Source organism: Mustela nigripes, chromosome 15, assembly GCF_022355385.1.
Source record: "Mustela nigripes isolate SB6536 chromosome 15, MUSNIG.SB6536, whole genome shotgun sequence".
Taxonomy (NCBI): domain Eukaryota; kingdom Metazoa; phylum Chordata; class Mammalia; order Carnivora; family Mustelidae; genus Mustela; species Mustela nigripes.
This window is the reverse complement of record NC_081571.1, coordinates 37,073,676-37,084,544: the sequence shown is the minus strand read 5'-3', so window position 1 is coordinate 37,084,544 and position 10,869 is coordinate 37,073,676.

The window sequence follows — 10,869 nt, the reverse complement described above, 5'->3', positions numbered from 1 at the left end:
AATTTATAGAATTAGTACAATGTAAAAGATAGAAATTTCAAATAAAATTTCACTCACTCAAGGTTCATAACGATGCACAGAATGGTATGCTGACTATATCTTTGATTAAAACAACTGAGTCAAATATTATTAATATTGAAAATTTCAAACCAATATTGAAAAATTTCAACCAATCGAATGATGTTATAGTATAAAGTTTGCAAGATGCAAATATTTGTCCTATAAAAATTAATAGCCTGGGCCCTTAGCCTATTGAACTAATTGTTTTCAATGCATACATTTAAGTTACATCTACATTAAACTAAAATAACTGGCTAAATGAGCTAACTAATCGGTCTTGCTCCAAAATTGTATCAAAGATTTAATTCCATTCATTTCTGAACAACAGGAAACCAATCTCACAACTAAAGATTTCATAATGTTAATTGGAAGGAACAGACACATTCTAGAAAATCAGCTAATGATCTTGGCTATGCTGTTCTCCAATTAGTGCTGGGTCACCAATTAATTCTTTTCCAGGTGCCCAGGCTTCCTGGATACCAGCACTGAGCTGAGTTCTCTTGAACCTTTCACCTAATGCTCCAACTATATTAATGACTTTGACCCTGCTCAGACTTAGACATCAGCTTTCTCAATTTAAAGAAAAACTATCTTTTCCATTTATTTTAAGATTGGGACAAATCATAGTAAACCCACACAGAGCTACTTGGTCATGAATTGTTAGTCATGTTCTAACAAATTCACTGGGGACACTGATTTCCTATAGCTTTCATGCTTATAATATTTACTCTACTTGCATTTTCTACCCCTACCCCTTAGGCCATATGGGACTTTGTCTTACAGTTTTTCCTCCTCTGTTTTGTTTTTATTTTGTTTTGTTTTCCATTTCTCATTCTCAATTTCCTGAATTCTCTGTTTTCAAATTACTCAAACATTCCCTTCACTAATGAGCAAGACCCCCATTTCTCAAATCTGTTGTCTCTAAACAAATCTAGCTTTCACAGATACATTTGTTTTCAAGGGAGCTTTACAGTTGCTGCCCTGAGTCTTCATTATATTTCTCACTAATTCATCAACACAGGGTTATCTACTTCATCCCACTGTTATTCTATCGATTCTTTCTTCCTTAAAGGTAGTCGATGAATGCAACCTTATTTAAAGACCTCATCCTATTCAGTCTCAACAATGTTTCACATTGCAAATGTCACTACCTTAGCTTCCAGGTATGGATGGATGGATGGATGGATTTCTATAGGAGATCACGGACTTGGGAATAAGGTTGGTCATGGTTTACATGTCAGCTTTGCCCCTTCCTTGCTGACCAATTTCTGAAAAGTCAGACCTGGGCAGGGGGGAATAATCAGACCTCTCCTGACCTCAAATTCTTCAAAAATAAAATGGGGATAAATATATATATATCAGTTAGATTAACTTCTCCACAAATTATTTGCCAAGTTCTACTATCTCTTTAACTTTTTAACTGAATGTGATATGTCTCCTTGATAGCCCCATAAATAGGATGACCATATAACTAGTTGTACAAATATACATACACTTTTAATCAAAAGAAGATGCTATTAACTATTTTGCTAGAACAATATGGCTAAACCAGGAGATATGGCTAAACCAGGTAAATCAGGAGATATGATTAACCAATTCAAAGTATACCCTGTGTTTCTCTTTTACTTTGTTGCATTTGTTACTTTTGACCTTTCCCAGAATCTCTCTGGTTCCTCCCTGATAAATCTTTGAAATTTCTGTTCAACTCTCATCCCCTAGGCACACCGTAGTTTTCACCTTTAACCAGACAACATTTACTTTTCCATGCAAGTACAACCAAAATGAAATCCACATGTGCAGTCATGCATTGCCTTTGGATAGCACTTGTTACATTTAACTATTCTATTTAGTATAAATTATCTCTACTAATAGATTATAGTCCAAATTTGTTTCTCTTTAGAATATACATTTTTATGGAAGTAACCTAATCTGATACTTTATGTATTTGTCATAGTTTCTTTCATATAGTTCATCAATTAGTGGGTATTTATTAAATATTTGTGATCAAATTATTAATTTATTCTTGTTATATTTTGGTTATGTTGGGTTGTGGATGAGCTTAATTATATTCTACAATTATTCTACAGTCTATTATTTTATAGCTTGCCAAGAGTCTAACAGTTATTTTCAGAAATATATTTTTTAAGAACAAAAGGGAACACAGTGACTTTCAATCACTACTAATTAATCCTCAATGTATCAATATATTAGGTTAATATGAACATTTAAAAACACATTAGAGTAATATGATCATCCAAAGATAATTGAAGGAGGAAAATGAATCAACATCAGTCTGGCCACAAATATAGATAGGAACAAGCTAAATTCTTAATGATGGAAGGGAGAAATACAGACTAATTTCTTATATTAATTGGAGAAAATGCCCCCTAACCCACCCACCCCTGAGTTCAAGTATTTTCTAGTACTCTCAGAATTAATCTCATAATCAGAATACTCATCTTGGACCTATACAGAAATACAAGAGTTTCAAAAAACTCTCTTCCAAAATGAAAAAAAAAAAAATTAAATCTGTTTACATTCTTCCTCATCTTCGTAAGATTTTCTTTGGAAAGTAAAAGTTACAAGAGACAAAACTGTGATTGCATCTATTTTTCTTTACCCTTTTTAATCTAAAGGAACAATGTCATTATTGTACATAATGGTCTGACTCCATTTTGAGCATGACTATTGATAGCTTTAATGCTCATAACTCCATTTCCCCTTCTGCTCTACATCTGTGTGATATAGGGCAGCCTAGGTTCTTCCTCTGTGATGCCTGCAGGAAATTCAACCCAAGAAGTCCTGGTCTTTGCATGAGAACCCCACCCAAGCCCACCACACAACTGTATGAATTCCGTAAAACTGGTATCTTTTCTCTCTTTGCTCTCTCAAGCCATTTTCAGACCAGCTTGGAAATCTGCTCTGCTCTCCACAAAATTATGTGAGAAATAAGCCCTTTTATATCCTCTTGGTGCATGTGTGGCACCATCATTCTTGGCATCTGAAAAAAATTTGGATGGGGTCTATCTTACCTCTGCAAAATGTTCAAAACACTGTGGTTTAAAACTGGGGTAAAAAGTCTTTGAATTTATATAGACTTATATGCTACTGATGTGCACTATTTACACATAAAAATAAGAGAAAGGATATGAAAAATCCTACAAATTTTAAAGGAAGAGTGGTCAGACCATAAAATGGTTAATTTAGAAAAAATCAACAAACTGTTTATAAAAATGCAACTTACTAACACAGACACATACTGGACCTAAAGCCACATTTTGTTTTCAATACTGTATATACATATATTGTTATTACCAAATGTGGTGTCATTGAGGCAACGTTGAGGCAGCTGGAATTTATGCAGGTAAGAGTGTAAGTTATCTGGGAGTAGTATGTCCAACTTATCAACAAGCATGGAATTAGTGAATACAAAATTCAGTTTTGGTGCTTTGACAATAATTTCATATAAGTTGACTATTATTCAGTATTATTATTTGCTGAGAATATTATTATAGAAAATAAAATTATTTATTACATTGTATAAAACCAAAATAAAATGGGGGCAAGTATTACAAAAGAAAGAAAGAGGAGATGAGATAAAGACTGAGTGAGAGAGAGAGAGAGACTGAGCAGAAGAGTGAAGAGAGAAAGAGAGACAGGCTGGTGTGAGAGGTTTATAAAGCATTCAGTTATAATTTGAAGCCTTGTTTTGATTGGAGTGTATGAGGAGTTTTAGTGTAAAATATACCTATAAAATATTAAAAGGTCCTTATATTCATTATAGCTTTGAAGATGAGATTTCCAGTACCAGTCAAAAATTAGACAATGTATGTGATTTGGTGAGTGCTGTGAAGTGTGTAAACCTGGTGATTCACAGACCTGTACCCCTGGGGATAAAAATATATGTTTATAAAAAAATAAAAAATAAAATTAGAAAAAAAAATTAGACAATGTAGAGGTAGAAAATAGAATTTTAGAATTTCTAATGTATAGATTTAATAGTAACTAAGAGAGAGGATTTAAAAAAAAAACAACAATAAGGGTGATTTGAAAATAGTGTATGGTGTGTGTGCCTTCGGACACAGTCATGGGGGTCTACATTTAGTTTGTTTCCACAGCTTGTCAATGCTTCAGTTATATGGACAATGACAAAATAAGGATTTTCATAGTTATTCTTGAAAGCATACAAATGTCAGTATTCATTACAAGGATTGTTGGAACCTCAATGCTTAGTTGAAACTTTCCTCTTGTCAATTTTTGTCATACAAGGTTTCCATTATATGAATAATGAGCATATAGTGAAGATTTATTTGTCCACTCTATTTTCAGTAGTTTTTGTCTTCCAATACAGTAGGGAAAGACGGAGAAATGTCTCTGGCTCTTGTAGTCACCAATTGTACTTACACTGAGAAATCACTTACCCCATTGACTCTTATTTCATCATCTGGAAAATGAATAAAATTTTGATTAGATGAGCTATTAAAATCCCATCCTTTTTTTCCAAACAAAACAACAAAATTAAACTAGATGTTATTAGAAACCAAACTGTTGCACAAAAGATCATTAACTCATTCATGTAATAAATGAGTATTAAGTATATATTATGTGTCATCCAAACTTAACAAATGTAGACTGGAAAACTCGATTTTTCCTCATCATGTAATCCTGCTACTGTTTTCCTCATCTCGTCAAACCATAACAATACCCACCCCACTTTCCCACTTACTCAAGTAAACAAGCCAGAGAATATTTTTGGTTATTCTTTCTTTCCCCCAACAAATCCTCCTCATCAGTAAATGTTTTCAATTACAACAACACAGGGTGAACCCATCCATTTTTCTCCATCATGTATTGCGTGGCATTCCAGTTGGTCTCCTGCTTTTGATGCTTGATATATCCCCATGAAAATCACAATAACCACAGTCATCTAAAAACATATATCAGATTAAACCACTCCCTACTTAAAGTCATTGACTTCACTCTGAACTTGAAATAAATTCACTCCTAATCCTGCATACAACGTCCTTTAGTCCTATACTTTGCCTTTATTAAAACCTTATCCAGTAGCATGCTCCTTTTCAGCCATTTTGTTTATGCACACTGACTTCCTATTTATTCAACAGTGCAACTTATCCTTTAGACTCTGTAATCTTTTTTGTCTATGCCTGGATTTTTTTCCCCCTGATTTTATATTGCTGGTGCTTTCTTTAAATGTCACTCTCTGAGGGGTGCCTGACTGGCTCTGTCAGTAGAGCACACTATTCTTGATATCAGGTTTGTAAGTTGGAACCCCATGTCAGGTGTAGTGATTACTTAAAAATAAAATCTTTAGAAGAAATAAAAATAAAAATAAATGTCAACCTCTGAGAGGTCATTCCTGACCACCAATCCCAAGTAATCATCTACAAACACACTATGTCATTACCCATTTTAATTATTTGCATAGCATAGCACTTATTTCTATCACATATTTTCCTCTTTATTTAAATGTAACAGTTCCCTTTGTCTTCCCCTGGAATATAAATTCACACAGAATTGTTCATTTCTATGGCCTTAGATCAAGAGACTGTATGAAGAACTGTGCCCCTACATTTGCTCTTCTTATGAAGCTATTTTTTTTCCAGCTTTATTGGTGTATAATCAATTTTAAAAGTTTCAGAATATTTAAAGTGTGCAACATAATGTTTTGATATACCTGTGCATTATGAATGAATTACCCCATCAAGTTAATTAACAAATCTATCACCTCACATATTTACCCTTTTTTTTCATGAGAACATTTAAATTCTCCTCTCTTAATGAATTTCAATTTTATAATACAGTGTTATCAACTAGAGTCACCATGTTATACATTAGATCCTCCAGTTTCATTTACCTTATAACGGAGTTCATCCTCTTTTATCAACATATTTCCCCCACCTCCCAAACCCTGGCAAACACTTTCCTGCATAAGATTGTTCTCTTAATTTCTCTTTCTGATTGTTCATTGCTGGTGTATAGAAATACAACTGAGTTTTATGTATCAGTTTTGTATCCTTCAACTTTACTGAATTTGTTTGAGCCACCCAGGCGCCACTACACTGTGTCTTAATCTACTAACATTGATCTCACATCCACATCCCACCTGGGTTGGAGTTATTGGGGGCAGTTGATTGATAATCTAGTAAATGGAGGAGGCTTTCTCTCCAAAGGAAAAGATGCTCTATAGACTAAAACCTAACAGAAGACCACTGCACTCACTTTACTTCATTTGGTACTAAAGGACAATACTTTCAAATTATCCCCTAAGCTCTCATTGGCTCAAATTAATATCAATTGGTGTACATCACACTAAGGCTTAAATATCATACTAAGGCAAAAAATAAAAGAGAGAGAGAGAGAGAGAAACATGGCTAGAAGATAAGAAATCAATAGAGATGCATTTCATTACTGCCATATGCGTATTTGTGTTACCAAATCTAACAAAATTTTTAATTTGTTGGAATTAAAGTCTGTTTAGTCAATGCAAGTAGTGCCTATCATTAACAGTAACATGTTCCAAATCTTTAAATTTCAATCTTACATGTTATTTATTCATGAATTTGTTCATTTAATAAGTGTTTGTTGAGTTCCTGCTCTGTGCTTGGCACATTTCCAAGGGACTTGGAATATAATATTGAACAATCCCTGCATGGTCCCCAATACGATAAGGCTTACACACAATGTAGACCACAAATCTTAAATAACTTATCATTTGGTCTCAGCTGTGATAAAGACTATAAGGTACATACAATAGAACACTAGGCTGGTATAAAAGAGCAAAGACTAAAATATTCTATGGAATCACGGAAGACTCTTGGGAGGAATGAAATTTAAACCTAAGATTTGGTTGAGGAATACAAGTGGCTAGGTTAAAAAGTCTCTGTGTCTGTGCGTGTTGGTGGTAGATGAAGAGCAAGAAACAGTTTTCCAGTATTAGTGTCAGTAGGGAGACCTGAAGAAGGTGAGGATTCATGACACTGTAGTAAGAGAAGAGAGAATTTGATAGGAAGCAAAGGGAAAAAATATATGGACTCTTTTATAGGATTTTTTAATTGGTGACACCCCTTTAACTAGAAGGGCCTGGAGAAGTGGCTTTGGTTCCAGCCGAGTCCTCAGGCCTCAGTGCATGTGGCCTGGCCTTGGGAGAGGTCGCAGCCCAGCGCTGGGATCTTGTTTGTTTTTCAAACAAGCCATCAGTCGCTGGCTCAGTCTCTAATTTACCGGACTTGACCTTCCCACCTCTCTCCAAGGAAGCTGCCATCAGCAAGAGTTATGGGAAATGTCAACCAACTATTAACAGAAGTGGAGTTCACTGGAATGACATGGAGACCATCTACCCTTCCTGTTCATGGGCTTCGTCTATTCCATGCTGGAGACGCACTCCTCATCTTCTTCCTGGGCTGCATGATGGACACTCTGGTCTACCTGGGAAAGCTGTAGGTGCCCACAGGCACCTGCCCCTCAAGGGCTCTGCAGCAGCCTGCTACCTGTGACCAGCCTCCTCAGTCACCAGATAGCTGGCCATGAGCTGCAGTGACTGTTCCTGGGGGACTGGGTGTCCCTTAGAGACTGCGATAGACCCCAGGGACCTGGCTTCTTGGCAACCTGCTCAACATGGGATCCTGGACATTGTGGGCCTATGTGTGTTTGCATAAGCATGAGCACACACGTGTGCATGTGTACCCTTTGGGTTTCTGGGAGAAGTGGCTGACTGGATCATTTAGAGATGTCAAGATTGATAGAAAATTCTTCCACTAGGTGTGCCTGGGTGGCTCAGTGGGTTAATGCCTCTGCCTTCGGCTCAGGTCATGGTCCCAGGGTCCAGGGATCGAGCCCCACATCAAGCCCCACATCGGGCTTTCTGCTCAGCAGGGAGCCTGCTTCCCTTCCTCTCTCTCTGCCTGCCTCTCTGCCTACTTGTGATCTCTGTCAAATAAATAAATAAAATCTTAAAAAAAAAAAAAATTCTTCCACTCAAATACCAGAGCATTAAAAACCACATTCCTTTTTGGTCACTTTAAAAAAAAAAAAGAAGGGACGCCTGGGTGGCTCAGTTGGTTAAGCAGCTGCCTTCGGCTCAGGTCATGATCCCAGCATCCTGGGATCGAGTCCCACATCGGGCTCCTTGCTGAGCAGGAAGCCTGCTTCTCCCTCTGCCTCTGCCTGCCATTCTGTCTGCCTGTGCTCGCTCTCTCCCCTTCTCTCTCTCTGATAAATAAAAAAAATAAATAAAAATCTTTATAAAAAAAAAAAAGAAGAAGAAGGATTTTTGTTCTATCCTAAAAACAGTGGAAAGCCATTGAATCACTTGAAGCAAAGGAGTGACATAGGGAGATCTGTGGTTTTAAAAGATCACTACGGTTGTGTATGGGAATGCTTTAGGATAGTTGCTAGAAGGTTATCACAAAGTCTTTTAGAGAGGACTACTTATAATATGGAGGTGGCAGTCATCAGTCATTGTCTGAGACCCACAAATAACTGGCCTGAGACCATTTTTAAAAAGTAGAATCAGTAGGTCTTAATGATTGTCTGCTTTTATGTGCACATATAAATATGACTCACTTCTTCAATCTAATGTTAATCATTATGAAGTTATGTTTTTAAGCAAAAGTAACTGATATGTCACTTATATTGCATTAGGAACCCAATTTGTTGATATGACGTGAATTTTTTAATGTACAAGAAGTTAACAAAACCTTTTCAAAACAATTTTTCCCCTTTAGGAATAATAATTTATTTTCTGTCTTTGATAAATATAGTATTTCATAACCAAGAAACTATAAAGTATTTTTAAATGTATCAATGGCATTTTTGCCTCACTGGCCTTCTGGGAATCCAAGGAAAAATAAAGTTGCCCAGAATAAAGGAACAACAAAAGTTATAAGGAGAAAGACAGTTGAGAAAAATAAACAGCAGAACAAGGACACCCAGAGGGAACATACAGTCTACCCAATTTTCGGTCTTACCTAAATTTGAAATATCCGAGGAGACAACTCTATATACAGGAGAAACAGGTATCCAAGCATTCCCGACTCTTAAGGTTGCACTGACCTCTTTTAAATGCTCCACAGTTTATACTTACTCTTCTGTAACTGAAATTGTCTGTCTACACAGCAGCCTGGCCATGAGCGGTGACCTCCTCAAGGCTTGCTTTCTTTTTCTTTCTGTGTCAGGACATAATAATAATAATAATAATAATAATAGCATATTGAGAATGTATACACTTTCTTATATATGAGAACACGGCAAGTTTGTTCCATGTGCTTTACTTGAGTTAACTCATTTAATCTTCATAAGAGTCCTTGAGGTAGTTCCATTGCCACCACTTTATTGATGAAGGGGTTGAGACATAAGAAGGTCACACTCTTTCCCCAAGATCACTGAGTTAGTAAATGGCAGGCATGGAATCTGAGCATACAAGGTTTAGCTTCAGCCCAAGCCCTTGATTGCTTGCTCGCTTAACCCTAATATGGCCCGTACAGTAACATTAGCTACAATCTATGGAGCATTCCTTTTGCCAGGCACTCGTGGTTTAAAAAAAAAAAATGTAACTTAAATCCTGCAAACAAGCTGAGCAACACTTTTAAGGTAGGCATTATTATTCTCATTTTCAGAAAAGGAATTGGTGGCTCAGGAAGCTTAATCCTTTTGACACAGGTCATGTAACTACTAGAAAACGAGTCAAACTCCATAGTCAGAGAAGTCAGGATACAAAAACTATTCCCTTTTAACATAAGGAAAACTCCGATCCTAGTTTTATCACTGACCATATGACCATGAATATCATTTAATCCCCCAGCTTCAGTTCATTCAACTATAAAACAAAAGTGATTCTCAAACTTAAGTTGTCTCAGGATATCCTTGTGGTATTTGTTACAAATGCAGATTTCCTAGTCAATCCTAAATAGCTTGATCATGTAGATAATGGGGTGGGGGGTCAAATCATCTGCCTTTGGGTTTTTTTTTTTTTTTTTTAAGATGTTACTTATTTATTTGATAGACAGACATTACAAGTAGTCAGAGAGGCAGACCGGGAGAGAGTGGAGGAAGCAGGCTCCCCGCTGAGCAGAGAGTCCCCGCTGAGCAGAGAGCCTGATGTGGGGCTCCATCCCAGGACCCTGGGATCATGACCTGAGCCAAAGACAGAGGCTTTAACCCACTGAGCCACCCAGGCACCCCTGGATATTCTGATTCAAGTGAATGTAGACCATACGTCAGCAGAAGTAGCTGACCTCACCTTGAAACAGTCATTAACCAAATGCTGCCTCTGTTTTGCTCTGTTACAACTTTGAAACTCAACAATCCTCTCCACTGTGCTCTCCAGATAGCACTTGGACTACCTGGAAACTTAAAACATTTGAGGATGGGACGCCTGGGTGGCTCGGTGGGTTAAAGCCTCTGCCTTCGGCTCAGGTCATGATCCTAGGGTCCTGGAATTGAGCCCTGCATCGGGCTCTCTGCTGAGCAGGGAGCCTGCTTACTCCTCTCTCTCTACCTGCTTCTCTGCCTCCTTGTGATCTCTGTCTGTCAAATAAATAAATAAAATCTTTAAAAAAAAAAAAAAAAAGATTGAGGATAATTGATTTAGTTGTGCCTGGGTGGCATCTGACTCTTAATTCTGACTCAGGTCATGATCTCAGGGTCCTGAGATTGAGTCCCGTGTTGGGCTCCATGCCCAGCTTGGGATTTACTCTCTCCCCCTGCTCCTCCACACAACTCTTGCTGCTCTTTCTCTAAAAAGAAGAAGAAGAAGAAGAAGAAGAAGAAGAAGAAGAAGAAGAAGAAGAA